The 15,738-nt window shown below is 33.7% G+C and overlaps 1 long non-coding RNA gene across 1 annotated transcript; it reads right to left on the reverse strand.

Moving 5' to 3' along the window:
• Positions 1-9,394: 9,394 nt before the first annotated feature.
• Positions 9,395-15,282, reverse strand: LOC109135819 (uncharacterized). Its single transcript, XR_002040740.2, has 2 exons — positions 14,982-15,282; positions 9,395-9,960 (listed from the first exon to the last, which is right to left on the reverse strand). It is a non-coding gene; the product is annotated as an uncharacterized LOC109135819 (long non-coding RNA).
• Positions 15,283-15,738: the final 456 nt, after the last annotated feature.

The raw sequence follows: 15,738 nt of genomic DNA on the forward strand, positions 1-15,738 counted from the left end.
CAAGTAGTCCTATAACACTTGTGTTTTATTTGATTACAATTTTTCGATTTCAGCAAATGATTCCCTTTAAAAAATTAAATGTAGCTAGAATAAAATGAATCTACTAGACAATTGATCAATGTTTTTAATCCTATATTCCTACTATATTGCAAAACAACTTAAGATTTCATTTGCTTAATTAATTAAGTGGAATGAGCAAGCTTTTACTTAAGCAAGATGTAAAGAGTACGATAAAGATAAATGTACTGAAATATGAGTCTTATCATAATGATAATGTTTATGCAAGTACTATAGCTGGTAAAATAGACCCGTACACGTTGACCCGACCCGAAACCCATTTTTCACATGAAATAGCGACCCGAAATAGAAATGAAATCCGAAATAACCCGACCCGAATTAAAAGAGACCCGAACATAACCCGAACCTGAATATACCCGAACCCGAAATCGACCCAATAATGATGACCACAACCCGACCACGACTCGAAAAGTTTTTATATTAGTTACTTTTTAAACAAATTTAAGGAAAATATATCATAAAATACTAATATATGATTTAGCCATTGTCCATTAATTATTTAATGTACTCTCATTAGTCTGATATGTGATTTATTTATTTGCAAGAAACCTGATCTAACCAGACTCGATATGACCCGAAACCTTATGGACCCGACGTGAACACGTACCCGAACACAAAGTTGACCCGATTATGATTCGACCCGTTTTGACCCAACTCGTATGACTCGTTTGCCACCTCTAGCAAGTACTTATATAAGGATGATAATATATAATGTGATAATAACTTCCCATTATCTACAAGATTAGGAACACTAAATGAGCAAGATGCTTAAAGACACCAGGTATATATTATGATAAATAAAATCACGATTTTCTTCATATTCTTCATTTCTTTTTCTATTACAACATATAAGCTAATAAAAAGATTGATACTCGAGCCACTCCCAAGTCCCAACTTCTCTTTATACATTCACAAATGCTAATTTAGAAAATAGACCATTTATTTAACAAGAATATCTCATTATATAATATGTATCCATGGTGATACTATTGCATACCAAATTACCAATATATATACTTGGCTTGCCATAAAGCCAACAAACTTAACAAGGTGGAAATAAAGGTTAGTGTAACGGACCAGGTGTTTAGGTGACTTTCAAAATTCAAACTGTTTACAAGTTAAACTACCCCTACATGCTTAGAAGAGTAGTAACGATGATAATAGAGTATAAGTTTAATGATAAATGAGAATAAAGCATGTAGCATATGATGCACAGAGCATATGTAACTGGTTTTAAAAGGTGCGGCATAATATTAATATTAGTTTAATTCTACCACCTTAGGTTTCCAAGATAAATGGTACTGTACCTCAATTTGTGAATAACTGTTGGTTCCTTTTTAGCCTCTATTTAAAATTAAAACATTTTACTTATAAGATTATATAATTACATATTAGTAAATTTGTACTTTAAAGTAAATCATTTCATAAATTAATTTTTTTTATTAACTTCTTTTAGCAAAAAAAGAAAAACTAGGGTCAAGTTTGGTCTCAAAAGTGTAAATAATTTATGTAGTTCAAACATATAGGGAGATTTGAAGATATAAGACAATATTGTGAATGAGCTTCAATATTAAATTTTATAATTTCACGTTTTATCAATTAAACTAACGGATGATATATAACGTAAGATTCACGTAGGGCCTGCTCTTTTCAACATAAAACAATTGAACTGAACTGAATTGAACTTATTGCAATTAAACTAATGAATTGAACGGATGATATATAACGTAAGAAATGATGGTTGGAGTTGAACTGAACTGAATTGAACCGAACTAATTACAACTGAACTGAACTGAAAATAAGTTGAGGAGAACTAACAGACCCTTAAGCACTAGTTATTTAAAACACAACTTCTTAGGTGTAACTGTTATACCATAATTAATATGAATCAAACAATAAATAAATCTAGCAAAATAATACTTCTTTCTTATATATGCTCTTTAAATATTGTCATAGTTTTAAATCTTTTAATACAAAATTCTTACCAAGCAGTGATCTAGTACATGGTAAAGATCTGGTCTCATAAGGTCATTAGATCAAAGCCCATAAAAAACTATTTAAAGTGATATTTTCTTTAACATTCCTTTACTCTCAATGAGTCTGACCAACAAACTGACTCAATTATAAACTTGCAATATATATCAGTTTAAATAGATCATTTCCTTACCCATCTTAAAAGAAAAACAAAATTCTTAAGTATTATTATAAACATACAAAAACTTTTAACAATAAAGAGTATATTCCCCACCACCACAAGTCCACCACCACTAATAGGTCCACTACGAACTTTACGGAAGTATCATATCTCTTGAGCCCGTGACTTGTTTGACTAATTAAAAACTTTTACAATGTCTTTTTGACTTAATTATTTGTGATCATGATTACCTAATTATAATTAATCTTTCTTGACATGCAGGAAATTTTAAAACAAACATAAAAAAAATGAATGTACTCGATCAACTCAATTCCAATGAATAACGTGTGCAATATCTCTCATACGTGTATAGATATCATCCAAATTCTCTATACGTTGATGCTTTCCCATACAATGACAACTTAGATGATGCTGAAAATATTTAATGTCTGTGATTTTTAGAATTATTCATATAATAATTACCTGCGTCTTATTATGTGAGAGTATTATCTTAGCTTGGAAGTTTTCTCCTTTTTTTAAGCTTGGAAGTTGTTATCTGCAGTCAAATGTAGAAGTATGTTATGACCTGTTGAGCCTGTGACTATTAAGGTTATGTTCAGTTCACTTGAAATTTTTTGATCTGAATTTATCTGATCTGAACTTATTTTTTCTGATCTGATCTGATCTGATTACAAGATCTTATCTTTTAGATTTTTCTCAATATATAAGAAAAAATATAGTTATGTGGGGTCTTGGTTGATTCGTCTCAATGAGTACTTTATTAATATTCAATTATTATAATTTTTACTAATATGTAATGAAAGATATTTAATAGTCATAATGATTTTTAAATCTGATCTGATCTGAACTGAACTTTTCTGATCTGATTAGATCTGAAATAAGCAAGTGAACCGAACATAGCTAACTCCTTAATGCAAAAATGATGGATAAGTCAGTTAGATTTTGTGCTGGTAATCTAGCCTTTTGATTTTCTTTTAACCATTGTTTGAAATATTTTTGACTAGCTTAGCATATCTATATAAATATATTAAAAGACGTTTTTAAGTAAGAAATGGTATCACGTGTCGCTTTTTCTAGGGGTGTTTTACTTTATGTAATCCATATACAATAAAAAATTAGAAACTGCATCGTACGTATATGATTTGATCATGTGACTTCAAGTTCATATACTAAAATTTTAAGTGTAATCTTAATAACTACTTCAAATTGTAGACGAGAATATGCATTAAAATACTAGTTCTAAAGAATTCTCGTAATTCAATATTACTCCAGTTAAGGTACATTTGTGTCTCAAATGTCAAGCAACATCATTTTCTACTTGATTAGGTAACTCAATTACAGTGAATAAGACAAATGCAAACGGTTTCTCACACCTTTTTCCGACCTATTTTTATTGGTTACACTTCAAACTTTTGGGTTCTAAATCAATATTTTCAAACTTATGGATGTAGAGAGGGAAACAATTAAACAAAGAAGACTGAGAAGTGTATGCAGAAAAAGTTTATTATAAGTTTTGAGAAATATTCATATCATCATATGACCCTTATAATATGAAAATAACAAAAAGTTAAATAATAACATGTTTAGGTTAGAGTTTAGAGTAGTGATTCTATCTAATTTGCGTGTAAAAGAAGGCAGCAAGCAATCTTTTCTTAGGCTTCTTAGTTCTTATCATGGGTGGGTTTTAACTGATGATTGTAAATATTAATTATCATGATATGATTCATGATATCATCTGAGGTTTACCTGTATGCTCTAATCATATTTTTGTAAAAGAGTTTGTTTTTGGGTGTAACGTGTATGTTATATCATAAATTATTATGTAACACGCATAATGACATAAACTTCAATTCAACAAGAATGACATTGACTATACAAATAATGACATGAATCTCACGTCATTTTAATAGTTATTTCATGTCATTTGAATTCTTTTTAAGAAGTTGTGATTTGTGAGTTGTTACACAACAATTTATGGTGTAATAGTTACATACACTCAAGAATTTGTGTTTGTAAAATATTATGGAGTTATGATATAAAATCCGATGTAAAAATAGAATACTAGTCCATCAAGAAGTGCAAACATATATATAATTACAATGTTAATACTTTAATTTCCATTATGATTCAGTGTCCATAATATAATCAATGTTATTATGTTAATATAATACTCCTCCCGTCCCGTAATAAGGTGTTTGTTTCTTTTTTACACGGTCTCCAAGATGTAACTTTGACCTTTAATATCTTCAATTCCGTCTTAATAAAAAAAATTTAAAAGTTGATAATATGAAACTAGACATTGAGATGAATTTAACAAGATCCCACATGAATATGTTATTTTATATATACAAATGAGAATATTCGGTCAAAGATTTTAAAGTTTGATCAACCAAAAATGAAGTAGACACTATATTATGAGACGAAGGGAGTATAAGATAATGAAAAAAAAAAACTTTCATCAAAGAATTGAAGATAACGAATTACAACCCCTACCACATCCATTATCCACAACCATGAAATATCTATGGACCACCTATATGAAGTAAGTATTATATGAAATATGCACTCCTATTTACGTGGTTTTTGAAATTTATCTATAAAAAGTGGAGCCACTCCATGCTACGGCCAATGGAACTATCATTTTTATGTAGCAAATATCATACATATATCATATATGACATAACAGTTTGCATGTTGTACCAAAAAGAAAAGAATTTTTTGCATGTATCGCAAAATTTACAGTTTGGATGATTCAATAACCAATATTACTAAGGGTGAAAAAGATAATAACAATCAAAGATGAAAATAATTACCTCTACGGCTTACTTATTTAACATCGCTCTTTTTAGGAAATTTTCAAAAACCTCTAAAATGTTTTTTTAGATCCATAAGACCATAACCCACTTCATAAACATATTTTTTTTTTAGGAAAGAGTAGAGATATTATTAAGCAACGTCAAGATCCGCCAAAGCTAATACATCTTGCAAAAACCATCAACAAACACCTGTTCACTTCTCACAGCAGGGAGAATTCGAGCTACAAGGTGAGCAACTGTATTACCACACCTTTAAACATGAAAACATGGAAATAAAACTACAACCTACTACATGGATATCATAAACACAAATTTGAGCTCAAAAAGAATTGATTTTTTTGGACGTTAGAGAGATACTAGGACGGGTGATGGGAATCGATCCTAGAATTTCCTGAAATCGGGAAAAAAAACTCTAACCAACTGCGTTATATCTCACCGTACGAAGAATTGATTATTAAATTAATAGAGCAACACAATTAGAGAAAAGTGTAAGATTAAGTCCTAGAGAGAATAAGACATACACAAACGGTTTGAGCTCCAGCTTTCTACATCTAATATCTCTGTTAAACTTTCAAAGCTTCAAGTTTCAAATCATCAAACTTTTCACTATACTTGATTAATCAACTCAATTTTGTCAATTAGCTAATGTCTAAACCGAAATATCACAATTATTAAAAGACAAAAATGTAGAGGCCCAAAATCCAGAATTCTGCCCACTTTCACATTCCCAACAATATGGGCCGCGCACAACCCGCCCAAATGCACATAAGTGAGGGGCCCCAAACTCCAAGGAAAGGCCCTAATATTCGTAGCATCCCAAAGTCATAGAACTTTCCAAAAGCTAACCAACAAAATACTCTAAAGTCAGTTAATTTTCAGACTTCAAAGTCTAAAGAAACAACAAAAAGCTAAATGACATTTCATTCTTTTATTTTATAATTTATATATTTTTCATATTATTTTTTGGGAAATTTCTTGCTTTTCAAAGTTGAATTTATGCACAATGACAAGAAAAGAAAACCCATGTCTTAAAACCTTATATTTGATCTATTTGGTTTGTAATTATTTGACTCTAGCTTTGATAAGTGACTATGTGTAATGTGTATGCATGATATAATTGGGACCAATAGAACACGTAGAAGAAATCATGCCATTGAAATTATTCTTTATTTTGAAATATACATGATAGTAATTAGAGTGATTTGCCGCTCTAAATCATGTAGTTTAAGTAAAATGTTAACTAGTTTTATGGGAGGGGGGCTGCGTGGTGGGGGATGGCGGAAGGGGGAGGGGGGCTGCGTGGTGGGGGAGGGGGGATGCGTGGTGGGGGTGGCGGAAGGGGGGAGGGTGCTGCATGGTGGCGGATGGCGACTGTAGGGGTCGGGAACTGCAAGGGTGGGGTTCAAGTGGTGGCGCTGGTTAGGGTGGGTTAGGGGGGTGGTGGGTTGTGGGCTGGTGGTGGGGTGGTGGGCTAGGGGTGGGTAGGGGCTAGTGGGCTTTTAGGGTTAGGTTTTTTGGTTAGTTAGGTTTAGGGTTGAGGGTTAGTGTTAGGGTTTAGGTTAGTTAATTAGGATTAAAAGGAAGATTAGGGGTTGATGACTAACGGAAATTTAAAGGGAAAATTTGATGTATTGTTTGAAAAGTGAGGGGTATATGGTGAATTTAGAAAGTTGAAAGGGTAACGCTGCAAAAAAAAAACTTGTCAATGGTATATGGTGAAAAAAACCGTAAGTTGTTTAAAAAACTTTCAAGAAATTGGAGATAAAAGTAACAATTTCAATTGAATGGAGGTAAGAGAATACTATTACTTTAATAAAAGTGTTAGAGATAAAAAAAGTTTGTCTATGTTTTTATAATTACATATAATTATAATCTTTATTATGTTTTACTTTGAAAAAACAAATATTACAATTGTAGCAGATTGGCGGTTTAAGTCTCACATTTCATCTCAAAAGGTAATGTGCTCGATTTTTAGTAACTACACATTGTTATTATTTTAAATGAGATCATAAACATGTATATTCGAAACTTGGAGAAGAGTGTCACGTGGCACCATCTCGTGAATAAGGACGCCTTTTAATATATTTGTATAAATAGATAGATATAGATAAGTTAATATGAGCTTTTTTGTCACATCGAGAACCCATCATTGAGAAAGGATAGTATTATGAGGGATGGTTCTAGGCAATAGATTGCTCTCCTTATGATGTCGTTGGAATTTGCTAGCTTGAGGTCCCTTGTCTTGTACTTGGTGCATGGTTACTATTTACTCCCAACATCAACATGAATCACATCATTGTGAATTTATAACAAGGAAACGTCCAGTTTACATAACTCTGAAAGAGTTGTATTTGTACGATCTTATTCTTAGGTCCATCTCCAACAATCACATGCTTGCAAAGAAACGATGTCACCTTAGAAGAGCTTGGTGAAACTTTTTTTTTTTAGGGTAACAGTGATTTCCTTAATTCATGGACAAAGTATCTATAAGCACATATGGAACTACATCACTCGGACAATGAAATTTCCAACATTGTTCCACACCAAACGACACTATTCTAGCAAGATTATGGGTTACAGTATTCCCATCAGTATTCCCATCAAAGAAGCAAAACCATGACACATATCAAAAACATCACATAGGATCGCATCTAAATCCGAGAAAAACACTACTTAACACATGAAGCAGTATAAGTATATGTTGTACTAGATCACAATATTATTACCTCTTATAAACAAGTATTTAAATCCTGCATGTAGAAGTAGAACCATGTTGCTCCACAATTTTAGTTTGTTTTTTGAAAAATTAAGTAAAGTTAAATTCAAATGATAAAACTCAATATAAGTTCCAAACTACTATTCATTATTACTATTTACTACTAATAATTAACAAAAAACGTTTCCATACAAACGTTCCATGTTCCTATCTCCTCGCTCTAAAGAAGTACTCCCTCCGTCCCATAATATAAGTCCTGATTCTGTTTTTGCGCGGGAATTAAGGTAAAGTGGAATCTTCTTTTATTTGAATAAAAATAATCATTTTTATTGGGAAACACTTGCATTGTGTTTTTCTTTTTAATAAAAAATAAAAACTGACATTAATGTTGTATGGTTTAATGTGTAGAGTAGTTCAATGGGGTAAAAGATTCCATTTTGTCATTAATGATGGTGCATTGAAAGCTGAAATTATGAGGACATTTTGGGAATTATATTATTTTCATGAGGATATTTTGGGCATAATTATTGATTGAAAATAGAAATAAGACTTATATTTTAGGACACCTTATAAGGAAAGGGGACTTATATTATGGGACGGAGGGAGTATATCAAAAGGAATTTTTACCCTTCCGCCCTAGCGATGCCTGTCAAAAGGCGAAGCGTACCAAAAGCAACAAAAAACCAAGACTAAGTCACAATATCATATTCCCCATTTTAGAAAAAAGGAGAAAGGAACCTCCCCATCATTGTTGAATGCTTTCCATAAAGAATGGAATTACCAATAAATAAATAGAGAGGTTTATGATATTGGCAACGAACCAAAACGCGCCATGTAACCGCACAATCAATCCCCCCTTCTCTCCTCTCACGCGTGGCAAGGGTGTCCAACTCCTTTTTTTTAATAAAAAGTTGTCGTTGGCCAATGGATTAACGCCATTTGTCACATGGTAAGGGACATGTAACACGCCACCCTAAAGGCGAGCGAAACAACACCATTTATCACCTCTTTTACTTTTTCAACAATAATATTATCGTTTAGAAAAAAAATAACACAACTTTTTTTTTAATATAATGAAGTATTTAGGTATTTCCTCCTTTTAGATCTAGTAGTGTTATTTGTTAATTATTCAAATTATTAACAAGATAAGTTCTTCCATTAATCAGTCTTACAATTTTGCAGCTAGTGGGTCAGTTCTCTTGTCAACAATCCCCCCCCCCCCCCCCCAAGGGCAAAAGATTAACGAACTGTCTCTGGATTCCAGACCTAGCTCCAAAGTTAGAGCACGCAGTAGGTGGGCAGGAAGCGACCATAAGGAAAACACTAGGTTAGCTCGGCTCCAAGCACCGCAGGACCCTGCACGGAAAAACCATAGCACAGCTTGGGCATGATGCAAGCACAACACAACCAATACTATGTGTGCCGCGCCATGGGCCTGGCAACTTTTTTTTTTTGAGAAAGCACCACATTGGATGACTTATCTGTGGCTTGTGCCATGCTTGGGCCTTTGTTTTGGGTCCGAGCAGCCAGGCACAGCCAAGTGCCCTCTAGCCTGTACCAAATAAGAGAATAATGAAATAGAAATGGGATGAACTACAAAAAAAAGACTAAAGTCTAGATAAAGCGCCATAAAGTAATACAGAGAATGTATATATATATATGCACAAACACAAGATCCATCAAAGGGAATTTCCGGAGGAAACTACCACCCAAAGAAACAAAAAGTTGCACATAATCACACACAAGATAACTTCACAGGAGCGACTTCTTATGTTTCAGGTGAAAAAAGGAAATATGAGAAATGTTGCAAGTCTAGAAAGTAAAAAGTCCTGTCATACTGTTTACAGTGGGAAGCCTTAATCTCAGAAGAGCAGTAAGGGCTGTTGAAGGTCTGTGTACCACTCCTCGAGACCTTCGTTATCGAGTTTACTGGCCCATTAACGGCATGCCATCAACTATTGGATTTCGGCCCTATAAGAGGAAGCAAGCGGAGATAGATAAGGTCTTGTATATTTTAAAGCATCATCTCTACCCTGATTCTGAAGAATCTTAACATACTGTAGCCTATTAAGTTTAGGCTCGATATCTGATCCATTTTACCTGAGTTTCTTGCAGTGAGCAGATGCCGAATTTGGTGCCGGTTAAATGCATCTTTCACAGCCTTCAGCAATTGTGAGTTGAATTTCTCAAAAAATCTGTGTAAGGACAACCAACGATGCAAGGTTAAACACAAAATATAGGTAGAAGGTAGTACAGGCGAACAGCTGTTTAAATGAATTTCTAGCAGAATAAGTCATCTTGAAGAATAGAGAGAATACCTATAACTATATTTGTTTGAAACAATTAATACAAGAAGCAGAAGTGTGAGGCTAATCAAAAGATGTAAAGAACAATAAAGAAGGCTACCACATTTTGAAGAATTTTAAAAAAAAATTCAGTAAGGGATCTACATCTGTTAGAAGACACGGTGGAAACAGAAAGGGCAGGGAAACAAAGAGCAAATCGATACATAATTACATATGATACTCAGATACCTAATCACCCTGGTCACAACTCACAAGTAAAACTAAAATAGCTGCAAGTCATTTACTATGAGTAAATTTGATCACACGTTAGGACAGGAAATTCAGGTAAGCAAGAAAACTATCAAAGCAACTTCACAGCCTTAGAATAGATGCACAAATCCAAGGACAACGTCATCAAAATTCAAAAGGTACCGAACAACAGTTCACATATACTTCACTTCAAATATTGCATCCTCGACTTTCTGATTCCCCAGAATATTCTTGGTCATGATATGACGTGTCTCTGAGACAATTGAACTCATATGACTACCGGATCCTATCTATCTCTTGCACAAGCTTGTCTAGCGAATTTTTTTGTTGGGACATACCCTGAAACTATAGGTCAGATCCGTTCTTGAACCTCTGTACTCTGGGATTAATATTACCTTCTTCCCCATTAATTATAAAAATATGCAATAATTACAGATTGCAATCCCAGTAATCCTAATGTTTAAGTAGGATGAAGGCCCCTAGCAGTTTTGGCTATTTAAGTCAGCAAAGTTAGGAATGAGATTTGTTTCTTCTTCGTGGTCATAACAATCAAATTAAGCAATGGAAGACCCAAAAAACGATATCCACATCCTAGGACTTCACACTGAAATTCAAGCACACAATAATAGATGGTACAAACTACAAAGACCTCTAACATTTCACGCTTTTGAAGTGCTTCCATCTTTTAAGGAGACAAAAGGCTAATTTTAGAGGAAACAATTTAAACTGAAAGAGACGAAATGCAATTATAAACCTGACAGAACTTATTTCTCTATATTCTAATACATATGTCACTTTTCTGGAAAGTCAGGTTTTAGCACTATTTTCAGATTTCCATAAGCGAATTTCACTAAATGATTGCCTTTATAACGACTTTCATTCAACCAAATAGCCGCAAGCCATAACTTAGAATTTTTTCCTTAAAACCCACGTCTACCCCAAAAATATCTTGTTTGAGCAACGATAGGATTAACAAAGAGGGATTAACATATACAGAATTAGATAACCTAAGTGGTATTTGAGTTGGCACAATGCTCTGGTAATTGAGCTATTAGGCTAGTGATGTACAAACCAAAGCTTGACACACTATAAACAATTGCCAATTTTCTTTCCTTCCTATTTCCTAATACCAAAAAAACCTCTCTAAGTGAAAGATATGCATCAAAGAGAGAGAATGTTTAGCAAGAAAATGAATTGCGTAGATCCCCCCCCCCCCAAACCCCCATATGAATGTAGCCAATCCTACAAAAAAAAATGCATAAGTTTGCTCTCAAGCGTCATGGTAGCTGTTAAGCAGTATGAAGGTAATAGAGCTCGTATCTCAAAATATCCGCCAAAGCAAAATCTACCAAAAATCAACATAGGAAATAGAAAGGTGGAAACATGGTGTATCAGTATATACACCTATGATTAGTTATCTTCCTTGTTGTTTTCTAAGGAGCAAGTTGAAATGTGCACATATTTAAATCACAATGATCTTGAACTCACAAGACTTCAACATCTAACCAGAATATCAGATAGCAACATCTGCTACAAACATGTACCCATCCAGATTCAGTTACTGGCAAATGAAAATTAAACCTAGGAAACAGAAAATATAAACCTAAACAGATTGCCTCGAAATAGTGAAGATCAAGATCCAATTTCAACATCATTAGAACTTCGATAGCATGAATGAGTGACCAAATGGCTATGTAGGAACTAGAAAGCAACTATGCTTATGAGATAACTATCTTCTTAATTGTTTTCCAATAAGAAACAAGTTTAAATGTGCACATAAATGGATCTCAATGAAATTCAAACTCAGAGGTCTACACCATCTAACCATGTAGCAACATTTTGGTTAAAAGATTTATCCAATAAACTCCCATTACTAAAAACTCCAGATTAAATTTAACAAATCGAAAAAATAACCCAAATCTACTGAATAATTACATTATTTTCCTCATAATTAGAAAGAAGAAGATCCAATTTCAACATCATGACAACTTAAACAGCATCAATAATCAAAACAAAGTCAAAACCTACTAATCTATGAGCTACTGCCTACTAGGCTACTGATGATATGCAAAAACAATATAACTAAGAACAAATAGAACATATTAGGTTCATAACAATCTACAATCATTTATCGAATACTTTCAATCTTACAGATCAGAAATCAAAGTTTCTATGTTAGAACAATTCTTCCAAACTATTTCACTCTTAAGATCCCTATGATACTTATGCATCAGGCTGGGCGCCTCGTGAATTTGTAATCAAATCAAACCAAAAACAACAATAATACACTTACCTCATAGTAACAACAAAGTGAGTGAAATAATTTGTTTAAGAATGAATAGGCTTTTTCATTCCCATTTCCATTTCCCCACATAATTTTAGATCACTGTTATGTAGAAAATTCGTAATCTTCAGATTTGGGTTAACCCCTATACTATATTGATGAGTGAGATTTATCTCTCTTAGGATTGTTTTTAGGCTATTTTACTTGATTTATTTTCCATCTTAGTTTCCTTTTTTCTTAATTTCACCTCTTTTTCTATCTAACTCTCTCTTAGCACATATGTACATGTATTTGCATCCCCCTCCCTTACTCTTCTATTTGATCTTTGATGTGTAGGAACTCAAGGTCTTACAAGCTTAGAGGGGAGCAAAAGGGGAAGCAAGAAGGAGAAAACGCCCAAGGACCGCTCGAGCTGCCAGCAGCCAGCCCAGGCTAGGAAGTTCGGGAGCAAAAGGGGAAGCAAGACGGAGATAACGCCCAAGGACCGCTCGAGCTGCCAGAAGCCAGCCCGGGTCCGAGCCACCAGCAGCCTGTCCGGGCCAAGAAGCCTGCCCGGGCGATCACACATCCCGCCCGGGAGATCAATTGAGCAAGCATTCTGCCTCCTCCTTTAAAAATGGTGCACACCTGGGCTTAAAGCTCGAGCCCACCTACCCTGCACCGGCCCGGCCCTCTCTAAGCCTGCCCCGGCTCCTTCTCACGGCCTGCGCGGGCCCTGTTAAGCCCGCCCGGGCCACTGGCCGTTGGGCCTTTTTCCGTATTTCTTTTCTTTTACGACTTCTGTAATTAGAGAGGGTATAAATACTCCTCTACCCTATTTTTGGAAAGAATCCAGATTTTTAGAACCCTAATCTTGCTTACTAGTGTAGGGGAGAGAAAACTTGGCTCAAGAGATGTAATTTGGAGATTGAAAATCAATTAAAAAGTGACAATTTCTGTGAAGTTTCTTTTTCCTTAGTAATCCTCTCAATCCTTTCTTTCTTCCTCATTGTTTTTATGCATTTCTACTTTGTTAGTTTCATGTTTTCATTGTTTAATCTTCATGCTTGATAGTTAATCTAGATTAAAGTTTTCATTTTTTTCCTAGTATCTTCTTGTTTGTTCACTAGATTTTGCTTTGGTTTTACATTAAAGTATTGATTTTTGGTTTTTGCTATTTTTAGATTGGTAATTTATTGCTAGTTTTTCATGTTTAGGATGTCTAGTAGTGTAATGGGTAGTGAGTAGTTCATTAACTAGGACTGGGAGTAGCCCAATCATTGTTTGCATCCTATTTTCATGAGTAGAGTTTATTGGGTTGGTTATGTTTGGAATTTGTGCAATTTCAATCATTGATGTTGATTCGTGACTTAGTTGATGTGAGCTCCATCACCTTTTGAACCTTTTGTTATCCATTTAATGATTTACTTTTATGTGGTTGGCCTCCATGAATGATTGATTAGTTGATTTACATCACTTGTTGATTGTTATTAACTTGGGTTTGATTTCGATTCTTAACTTTGCCTAGTTAGGTGATAATGCCTCAAAGTATAGGTTTTGTTGCCATAATTATGACTCTAAACTCCCTAACAACGATTTTAGGGGTGTTTAGGTTTGTTTATTCCCTTTGCATATCCCCAATACATATCAACCCCCTTAAATCTACTTGGTTCTTGGATGTGAATTATGATTGTGGTGTTTTCCCATTCCTAGTACTTTTCCTAATTTGATTTCAATAGTTTTAGTCACCTAGTTCAGTAAAAAGTTAACCATTTCTTCGACTTAGCTCACTCTTAGCGATTCTATCTTAATGAGATCTTCGATTCTTGTGGTTCGACCCTTGCTTACCACTTGACTACTTAAGGTGGATAGTTAGGTTTTTATTTGACATTAGGGGAGTTAGTAACGACCTAGTTCTCCCTTGTTCATATATCTCCTATATCCACATCTAATTTCATCATTCAGAACTCCAAAATCCAACGCAAAAGGCATGTATAAAAGTATAAACCCCCATAAAATAGTCAAACTCCACAACCATATAATCACACATTTCAAACATGTTACAAAACAATAACCAAAATCAATCTATAATCATATATATGTTAATATGTACAGTCCAGGCCACCTTTCATTATTCAAAACTCTTAATAAGCCAAATCCAAGAAATCTTCATAAAATTCAACACCCACAATTAGAAACAAAACAACCAAATAAACATTTCAAAAATGCTACAAAACCAATCATAACCCAACATACATCATACATACATAATATATACTTATAAGTTATAATCCACATTGTTGTCAATCAAGCTCACATACCACTGCACCTTAATAAGGTTTAGAGATAATATTGTCAGCAAAATGAACATTTTATAACACTTTTTTTTTTTTTTTACCTTTTTCCCAAAAAGTATGACCAAAATGCCATCAACCCACTTCTTTCCTCAACTCATTCTTCAAATACACAAAATTGTTACCGGATTTTTCGCCGGAGATGGGTTTATTTTTGCCGGAATTGGGTTTATTTCCGCCGGAGTTGGGTTTATTTCTGCCGGAGTTGGGTTTATTTCCGCCGGAGATGGGTTTATTTCATATTGGAAGTAGAATTGTATTGCATTGAAGTTTCCAACTTTTGTTGAAATCTCTCCTCATTTCAGTAGGAAGAAAATTCAAGTGAGTCCTTTTTTTTTTTTTTCAAATGACTCATGCGTTTAATTCGCATGCCTTTACTATGGTCTATGTGGTATAAAGAAAAGGGCACTATTGTCTTTTTTACTTTATTATTTGGGTCGTCAAATAGCCTTCTTTCGGCTCCTTTCGTTTTTTAATAAATGCATAATATTAACGTTTTACACTATCTTAAAGTATATTAATCATATATTAAGGTGTACTATATAAAACTAATTTTTTCTCATTTGAGATTTCCTTTTTTTGCTCATTTGGATGATTTCAAATGAGCAAGGAGCAAAACTAAGTTTTGGGTGTACCATGCTCATACCGGATGTATGATATCAACTTTGACCTTATTTGATTGTTAATTTCAAAAGATGAAAGTTATTGGTTTGATTATTGTTAGGTATATCTTAATGTGTGTTTTTTAAATACTTTTCTAATAAATATTAATAATATACTTTCTACGTTTACCATTAAGGC

Source organism: Beta vulgaris, chromosome 8 (assembly GCF_026745355.1).
Source record: "Beta vulgaris subsp. vulgaris cultivar EL10 chromosome 8, EL10.2, whole genome shotgun sequence".
Classification (NCBI taxonomy): domain Eukaryota; kingdom Viridiplantae; phylum Streptophyta; class Magnoliopsida; order Caryophyllales; family Amaranthaceae; genus Beta; species Beta vulgaris.